At 37.7% G+C, this 8,700-nt stretch overlaps 1 pseudogene; it reads right to left on the bottom strand.

The window, feature by feature from the left end:
* Positions 1–4,213: 4,213 nt before the first annotated feature.
* Positions 4,214–6,254, bottom strand: LOC143387280 (serine/threonine-protein phosphatase PP1-gamma catalytic subunit-like; annotated as a pseudogene).
* Positions 6,255–8,700: the final 2,446 nt, after the last annotated feature.

Genomic DNA, 8,700 nt, shown 5'->3' with positions numbered 1-8,700 from the left:
GGCCCGCAGGCCGAGCGCGCCACCTGCTGGCCTCGCCGCGGGCGACTGGCGCCTCCACCCGACTCCACTCCCCAACTTGGAGGGGACCTTGGGTTTGGCTCTGTACAATGGGGCGCGGAGTTGGGGCGCGGACCGGGGACGCCCCAGCTCCGGCAGGGGCTTCCAGCCCCGCCACGCCGTCTCCCTCCCTCTCGCCAACCCGCAATTACCTGCCGCCCAGTCTCTGCATCCAACTACCCCGATTAAAGAGCGGACTCGGGCTTCCCCTTGCACCGCCCGGCGGCACAACTCACTTCGGCCCGCGCGCGAGCTCTCGGGTCCGGGCGGGGGAGGCGGCTCTCTGGCCTGGCCGCCCCTTCCTCCTGGGTCTCCTCAGGCGGACATTTTTTTCGCTGAGGCGGCCTCAGCACCAGGCTCGCTCGGCTCGCCTCCGGATCCCTCCGCGCCGGAAAGAGCCTGTGGTTAACCCCTTTGTCCCCTGCCCGCTGCCGCCTCCTGCGCCTAGGAAGTGGAGCTGACTGGGGGGGTCGGGGAGGCGGAGCCGGCGAAAATGGGGAGGGGCCGCTGTGAGGATGCTGGACAAAGCCCGCGGTTGGGTGAGGCATTCCGGAGTTGCGGCCGGCGGGGAGGAAAGGGAAGGGGAGGGGAGGGGAGGGAGTAGCAGGGCAGGAAGCGCGCATAGGCACCCCGGAGGCAAAGCCCATCAGTAATATCATTGGTGTTCTTTGCTGCATCTGTAAATTGAAATGATTTATAGATAAGTGCAAATGGAGAACTTAAAGACAAGAATTATTTGAAACATTATGATAATTAGCATGAACTATTAGGTAGGACATAGGAGGTTGGGAGGAAGACACAAGCTCAAATGGGAACTAGTTCACATTTCAAAGACTATGCCATGTTCTCAAAACATGACTTTGTGCTCAATATATCTAAATGGGTCCATGATTTTGTTTATTTTCTTAGTTAAATAGAAATGTAGACAGTTAAGATTTACATTACAGACAATGTATATAAGGGAATATTCATGAAAAAGGACTTTAAAATAGCTAATACAAATATCTATCAAAGATATGCAAATATAATAAAATCCTATGTTATGACTGTGAAATTAGCCCAAATATATTTAAAAACATAATGATGGGGCTGGAAATAAAAAATCTCCATCATAGAGCCCTTGCCTGTTACGCTTCAGGCCATAAGTTCAATTCCTGGCACCATAAAAATGTAAGTAAGTAAATAAATAAATAAACAAATAACATAATGATCAATTTGGTGAATATTCAGTGACACACAAACACTTCTGGGTAGAGGGTAGATTATGAATTAGTAAATTAATAATTATTAAAAAGCACAATGGAAAACAAGTTATCAATCATGTATATCAAGAGCCTTCTAAATGCTCATACTCCTGACCAGGTGATTCCACTTATAAAAATTTTCTAGTTACAAGAAAATAGAGGAACAAGTTTTATGTGTAAAGAAAAACAGATTTAAAAAAGATATCATGAAGAGAAAGTGATAACATTAAGATAAGTTGAAAATAATTGGGTCTTATGCCTCTTAAAATTTATTTTTCTTCCATGAATTATTAAAGCCATGATATTTTTAAAATATGTAGTATTTCTAAAAATGAAATCTATGAAGTTTTACTTAAAATTGGTAAAGATATAGCAATGTTATGCCAAAACAAAACAAATTGAGGCAACAAAATCATCAAAGCATGATATCTTTCTGGAGGTATGCTTCCTTATATTTGATAGTAATATTCAGCTTTTGCGATTCGGAATCACAAGAACACCCTCTGCTTTTTCACAATCTGATTTCCTTTCCCCTTCTTTCTCCAGACCATTAGACTGGTATTTAACCCCTCATCTCAGGGATAATCAACCAATTAGGCACCTGAAGTTCAGACAATGTTACCTACATCTGTTAGTATTTTCTAAAATCTTACTAAATGGTACATAATTTTGTTTATGCTTAGTAAATTGTGCTTGTAGATTTAGTGGTGTTTTATTGAAATTTTTTTTAATATTTATTTTTTAGTTTGTAGTTGGACACAATACCTTTATTTTATTTATTTTTATTTTTACAGGGTGCTCAAGATTGAAACCAGGGTCTTGCACATGCTAGGCGAGCCCTCTACCGCTGAGCCACAACTCCAGCTCCTGAATTTTTTAATCCTAAAAGTAATTAACCTTTATATTAAAGTTAAAAAAATACAGAAATGAAAAAAAAATGTCATGTGGTTCCACCATATAATGACAACTTTTAGTAGTTTAGGGACTTTTCTTCTTGTCTTCATTATTTGTGAATGCTAATTTAAAAAGAGTTGAAAATAATTGGGTCTTGTGCCTCTTGAAATTTGTTTTTCCCCAATAAAGAATATAGAGAATAATAATAAAAAACATGCATGTTTCATTTTTTTTGAAGGGGGATGGTTACAGGGGAATTAACCCAAGGATACCTTACTTTGAGATTCCTTTGATGGTGCAACATCTCCAGTTGTTTTTTCAAGTTTTACTTTGAGACAGGATCTCACTAAATTGCTGAGGTTGGTCTCGAACTTTACATCCTCCTGCCTTAGCCTCCCAAATTGCTGGGATTACATGTATGTACCACCTTAACCAGTTTATATATTTTATTTCTAATTTCATCAAAAAGTGGTAATCACCAAGAATTTTTTAAGCTTCTTTTCCTTTCTATGTATGCATTAATACACATAAGTAATATATATATATATATATATATATATATATATATATATATATATATATATATATAAGAACTTAAATTGACATCATGCTCTAAATATAATTTTATAATCTAATTATTTTAGGAAAAAATGCAAACACAAAAGAAAGTAGAATGAATAGTAAATTAATCCATTTGAAGCTTCACTCAGCTTCAACAATTATTCAAACATACCCCCAAATTAATTTGAAGCAGACACCAAATCATTTCTACCCACAGCTATTTATGTATTTATAGCTAAAATATAAGGGCACTTACTTCTAAAATATATATTGACAATACCATTATCACATCTATAATTTTTATAAAAATGCTTTACAATAAAATAGTGTTTAAATTCCCCTCAATTGTCTCATGAATGTTTTTATTATTTTATCACAGCTGATTTGTTCAAATTGGGATCAAAATAAAGTTCACACATTGCATATCTTTCTTTTTTTTTCTCTTTTTTTTTTTTGGTACTGAGGATTAAACCCAGGGGCACTCAACCACTGAGCCCCATACCCAGCCCTTTTATGTGTTTTTTTCTTTTTTTTTCTTTTCTTTTCTTTTCTTTTTTTTTTTTTAGAGATGGTGTCTCACTGAGTTGCTTAGCACCTCGATAAGTTGCTGAGGCTGGCTTTGAACTTGCAATCCTCCTGTCTCAGCCTCCCAAACCACTGGGATTACATGTGTATGCCACTGCACCTGGAAGACATTGCATTATTGATACATGTCTTAAAATCTCTTAAACTATTGCTTCTCCCTCCTTTTTTCCCCCCCTATCAATTTATTGAAGCAAAACTGTGTTGTTTGTCCTATAGGATTTTTCCAGTCTGGATTTTCTGACTGTAACTCCAATACTGTGATCTTTCTGCCCTGTGTTTTCTTACTTAAGAAAACTAGATTGGACATAATTCTAGTTTGATTTTGAGTTTGTTCATTTCAATTGTTGAATGTATTTGCAAAAATCTGCTCACAATATTCTCTTATTATACTTTTAATATTTATAGAATCTATGTTGATGTCATCTCTTTTATTTTGATATTGGTAATTTGTGTCTTCTCTCTTTTCCTGTTAAGTTTAGCAGTTTATCAATTCATAAATACCAGTTTTTAATTTCATTGATTTTTGTCTGTTTTTTGCTGTTCATTTTTTATTTCTTTTATTTCTGCTTCTGATCTTTATTTTTTCCTTTCTTTTGCTTTTATCAGGTTTAATTTGCTCTTTTTTCACCCTAGTTTCTTTTTTTTGTGGTTTCCAGAGCAATTTATTCATTAAAATCTATACAATATGCCATCAACAGTTTTCTGTGTGTACTGTGCTGATAAATAGACACTGAGAAGATTTAACAAGTTCATCATTTAATAAGTCTGAATTCATTTTCACCACATGGTATTCTACATGGTCATCTGTTGAAACAGATTTCTTTTTAACAGATCTTAGTTTTAAAAAGTCATAGATACTGTGAGTTCTGTATAAACTGGTGGATAGCAAGTTAGTTCCTTTGTTTTGACTTATAAGCCTCAACTTCACCACAGAATAAAGAATGTAGGCCAAAGAAAGCATAATCGGTCACTCGGATAGAACAGTATTGTTTCTATAATTTGAAGCTTTCTGAATGGACGGGTTCAGGCCTGATCCAACTGTAAAAAGATTACTTAATGAATAGACTATATGGAAATTGTACAAAATGTTATTAACTTTAATCATTAATAGCTTAAGCAGCACTATATTACTAATTGCTATTCAAAATCAAAAACCTGTTTTTGAATCCCTGAGGAGGCAGCAGGTGTGCACAACCATGCCACCCTGTTTTTACGGGCGTGTCAATACATTTTCCAACAGAAACTTTGGCTTTTGGAAAGAGTCACAAACATTTAAAAGAATGGCTTTAATCATGATTTTAAGTATACAGTAGGGGAAGTGTGCTTTAATTAAATAGACATCATACCAGTGATGCTGGCAAGGTTGAGATAGTTACTCCTACTGTTGATAGCTATAAAAACTAGTTTGTACATGATAAGACAATGAGAGGAAAAAGCAATCCCTTTGAAACAAAATTTTAAAATAAAAAAATGTTCACAGTGGTTTGTATCAACAGTATGCATTTTATGACAATAACATGTACAGATTCAGAGCACCCTAGGGCTCTCTTTATATCCTAAGGAAAATGAGCATTTACATTATTCATGGGTTGTACTGAATTTTAAAAAGATCAATTGTACACTTACCCCGTAGACAGGATAACTGTCCTGGGGTGTACAGCTTTAACACCATCATTAAAGTTGTTTGCAAAAGGAATATTAAAAAAAAAAAAAACTAAACACCTTTTCTTGGGAGTGGAGTGTCTTTCATTTGCTGTTATAACCAGCAAATGCCATTCATTAACTCAAAAATGGAAGGAGGGGCCCCCACAAACACAGATCTATCTGAGCAGGCTGACCAGTACACATTATAGCTTTAAAAATGAAGGTTATATACTCTATGTTACAAGTCCCAACTAGGCAGTGTCAAAATGACATCTATTTCTTTGCTTGCTTTGTGATCCTACCCCTTGGAGGTGTTACAGGTCTTGTGGCATCCGGCTTCTTTTTCTCTGCAGGCTTTAAAATCTGAAAGGAACACATTAGTTTTTCATCCACACTCATCATGGCACCTGCATTGTCAAACTCTCCACAATAATTGGGTGCAGAAAACAGAGTGACCAACTGCCTCTTTGCAAAAAATTCATACCCATCTTCAACCACCTTATGGGGTCTACAAATAAGATCCAAATCATGCTTATGGAGAAATTTTGCAACCACTTCTGCACCAAATGTGAAGGACACTCCTCTGTCATTTTCACCCCAGCCTAAGACATCTTTATCGGGGACAGACCACAAAAGATCACAAAGAAGACCTTGATCTGGTACATCAGTTGGTCGCATAATTTGCCGAATCTGCTCCATAGATTGAAGATCTGGTGATAAACCTCCATGACAGCAGAATATTTTCTCATCCACGATGGCTGCTATCGGTAAACAGTTAAAACAGTCTGTGAAAGTTTTCCATAGTTTAATCTTGTATCTTCTTTTACACTCATCATAAAATCCGTAAATTCTATTGATGCTGGCACATTCATGGTTTCCTCTGAGAAGAAAAAAATTCTCAGGATACTTGATTTTGTAGGCCAGTAAGAGGCAGATAGTCTCCAGTGACTGCTTCCCCCTGTCCACATAGTCCCCAAGGAACAGATAGTTGCTTTCTGGCGGGAAACCACCGTATTCAAAAAGTCGAAGCAGATCATAGTACTGCCCATGGATATCACCACATATCTTGAGTGGTGCTTCAAGTTCTAGTAGGATAGGCTGACTGAGAAAGATCTCACAGACTTCAAGCACAGTCCTCTGATTTCATTCTCCTGTAGCTGGACATTCTTACCTGGCTTGGACCCTCTCACTTCCAGCAGCCGTTGGATGATGCTGTCGATGTTGAGTTTATCTATATCCGCCATCGCCTTCCCGCCGCCCACCCTCCCGCAGCGGCGCCGCGGCCGGCTCGCGCCCGGGACTCACACCTCCTTTTCCACGCCAGGAGCACAGAGGCGGTGTTGGCGGCGGTGGCAGCAGCCGCGGCGGGTCCCCGCCCAGCCGCCCCGCTCCCTGCTTCCTCCTTCTCTCCCCACTGGAACCACGAGAAGCCCTAGTTTCTTAAGGTAGGAACTTATGTCATCAATATGAGATTGTTCTTCTTTATCACTATAGGCTTTAGTGCAATAAAGAACTCCCATTCCAAGTAGTGCTTTTATAAAGCTCAGAAAGTTTTAGGTTTGTTTTCACTCTCATTTGGTGTAAAATAATATTTAATTTCTTTTTCTATTACTGCTTTGATCCATGGATTGTTTATAAATATTTTATTTAGTGCTCAAATATTTGGAGATTTTGCAGACATCTTTTTATCATTGATTTCTGATTTGATTTCTAAGTTCAATAATATGCTTCATATGACTTGAATCCTGTTACATTTATTGTGACTTTTTTATGGCACAGAATGTTATCTATCAATATATTAAAATAGGGTTGGGGTTGTAGCTCAGTGGCAGAGTGCTTGCCCCGTATACGTGAGGCACTGGGTTCAATCATCACCACCACATAAAAATAAATAAATAAAATAAAGGTACTGTGTCCATCTATAACTAAACAAAAATTAAGGTATTGTAATATTCCATGCACACTTGAAAAGAATGTGTATTCTGCTATTATTGAATAGACATCTCTACACATTAGCAATGTCAACTTGGTTGATAATGTTTGTAAAATCCCTACTCTACCATTACTGATTTTCTGCTACTTTGCTCTTTTTTTATTTTTAAAGATAGAGAGGGGAGAGAGAGAGCGAGAGAGAGGGAGAATTTTAATATTTTATTTTTTAGTTATCGTCAGACACAATATCTCCATTTGTATGTGGCGCTGAGGATCGAACCCGGGCGCACGCATGCCAGGTGAGCGGGCCACCACTTGAGCCACATCCCCAGCCCTATACAATATAATCTTATTAACTATGATCACCAAGTTGTACACAGATCTTCTGAACCTATTACTCCTAACTGGAATTTTGTGTCTTCGACCAACATCTTCCCAATCCCAATCTCTACCCTCACCACCCCCATCTCCTAGTAACCACCTTTCTACTCTCATCTTCTAAGTTTGACTTTTTTAGTTTCCATATGTAAGTGAAATTAGGCAATATTTATCTATCTATGCCTGTCTTATTTCACTTAACATAATGTCCTCCGAGTTCATTCACTTGTTCTAAATGACTGAATTTGCTTCCTTTTAAAGGGAGAATAGTATTCCATTGTGTATGTGTACCTCATTTTCTTTTTTGGTGGGGGATACCAGTGAGTGAACTCAGGGGTACTCAACCAGTGAGCCAGCCCTAATTTGTATTTTATTTAGAGACAGAGTCTCAGCTACTTAGTGCTTCACTGTTGCTGAGGCTGGCTTTGAACTTGCAATTCTCCTGCATCAGCCTCCGGTGCTGCCGGGATTACAAGTGTTCACCACTGTGCCTGGCTGTATGGCCCATTTTATTTATTCTTCTGTCCATTAATGGATACTTAATTGATTCCATATCTTGATTACTGCAAAAAATGCTGCAATGACTACGGGAATGCAGACGTCTGTTTGACTTACTGACTTCAAATCTTTTTATTTTAAATACACAATTCTTAAAAATATATATTTTTAGTTGTAGGTGGACACAATTCCTTTATTTTATTTTTATGTGGTGCTGAGGATCGAACCCAATGCCTCATGTGTGCCAGGTGAGTTCTCTACCTCTGAGCCACAACTCCAGCCCCACAACTTTTTTAATATTTATTTTTTTAGTTATAGTTGGACACAATACCTTTTAATTTTATTTATTTATTTATTTGTGGTGATGAGAATCGAACCCAGGGCCTTGCACATGCTAGGCAAGTGCTCTACCTCTGAGCCACAACCCCAGCCCCTGACTTCAAATATTTTAAGTAAATATCCGAAAGTGTGATTGCTGGATCCTATGGTAGCCATATATTTAATTTTTCAAGGAACCTCCATGCTTTTTTCTACAGAGACTATACTAATTTAAATTCTACCAACAGTGTATAAGCATTACAATTTCTCCACATCCTAACCAACACTTATTATCTTTTTGCTGTCTTTTTTTTTTGAAAACAATAATTTTAACAGGTGTGAGGTGATTTCTCTTGATGGGTTTAATTGGCATATTCCTGATTAGTGGGTTGAGAGTTTTTTAGGTACTTTTTTGGCCATTTGTATGTCTTCTTTTAGAAATATATATTGCATTTATAAAGCAGATTATTTGTTTTTTCTTGTTATTGAGTTTTTAATGTATTTTGAATAGTAATTCCTCATCAGAGATATGGTTTGTAAAAATTTTCTCCCATTCAGTAGGTTGTCTCTTTAGTTAATTGCTTTCTTT

Source organism: Callospermophilus lateralis, unplaced genomic scaffold (genome assembly GCF_048772815.1).
Source record: "Callospermophilus lateralis isolate mCalLat2 unplaced genomic scaffold, mCalLat2.hap1 Scaffold_227, whole genome shotgun sequence".
NCBI lineage: Eukaryota > Metazoa > Chordata > Mammalia > Rodentia > Sciuridae > Callospermophilus > Callospermophilus lateralis.
This window is presented reverse-complemented; position numbering and strand designations above follow the sequence as displayed.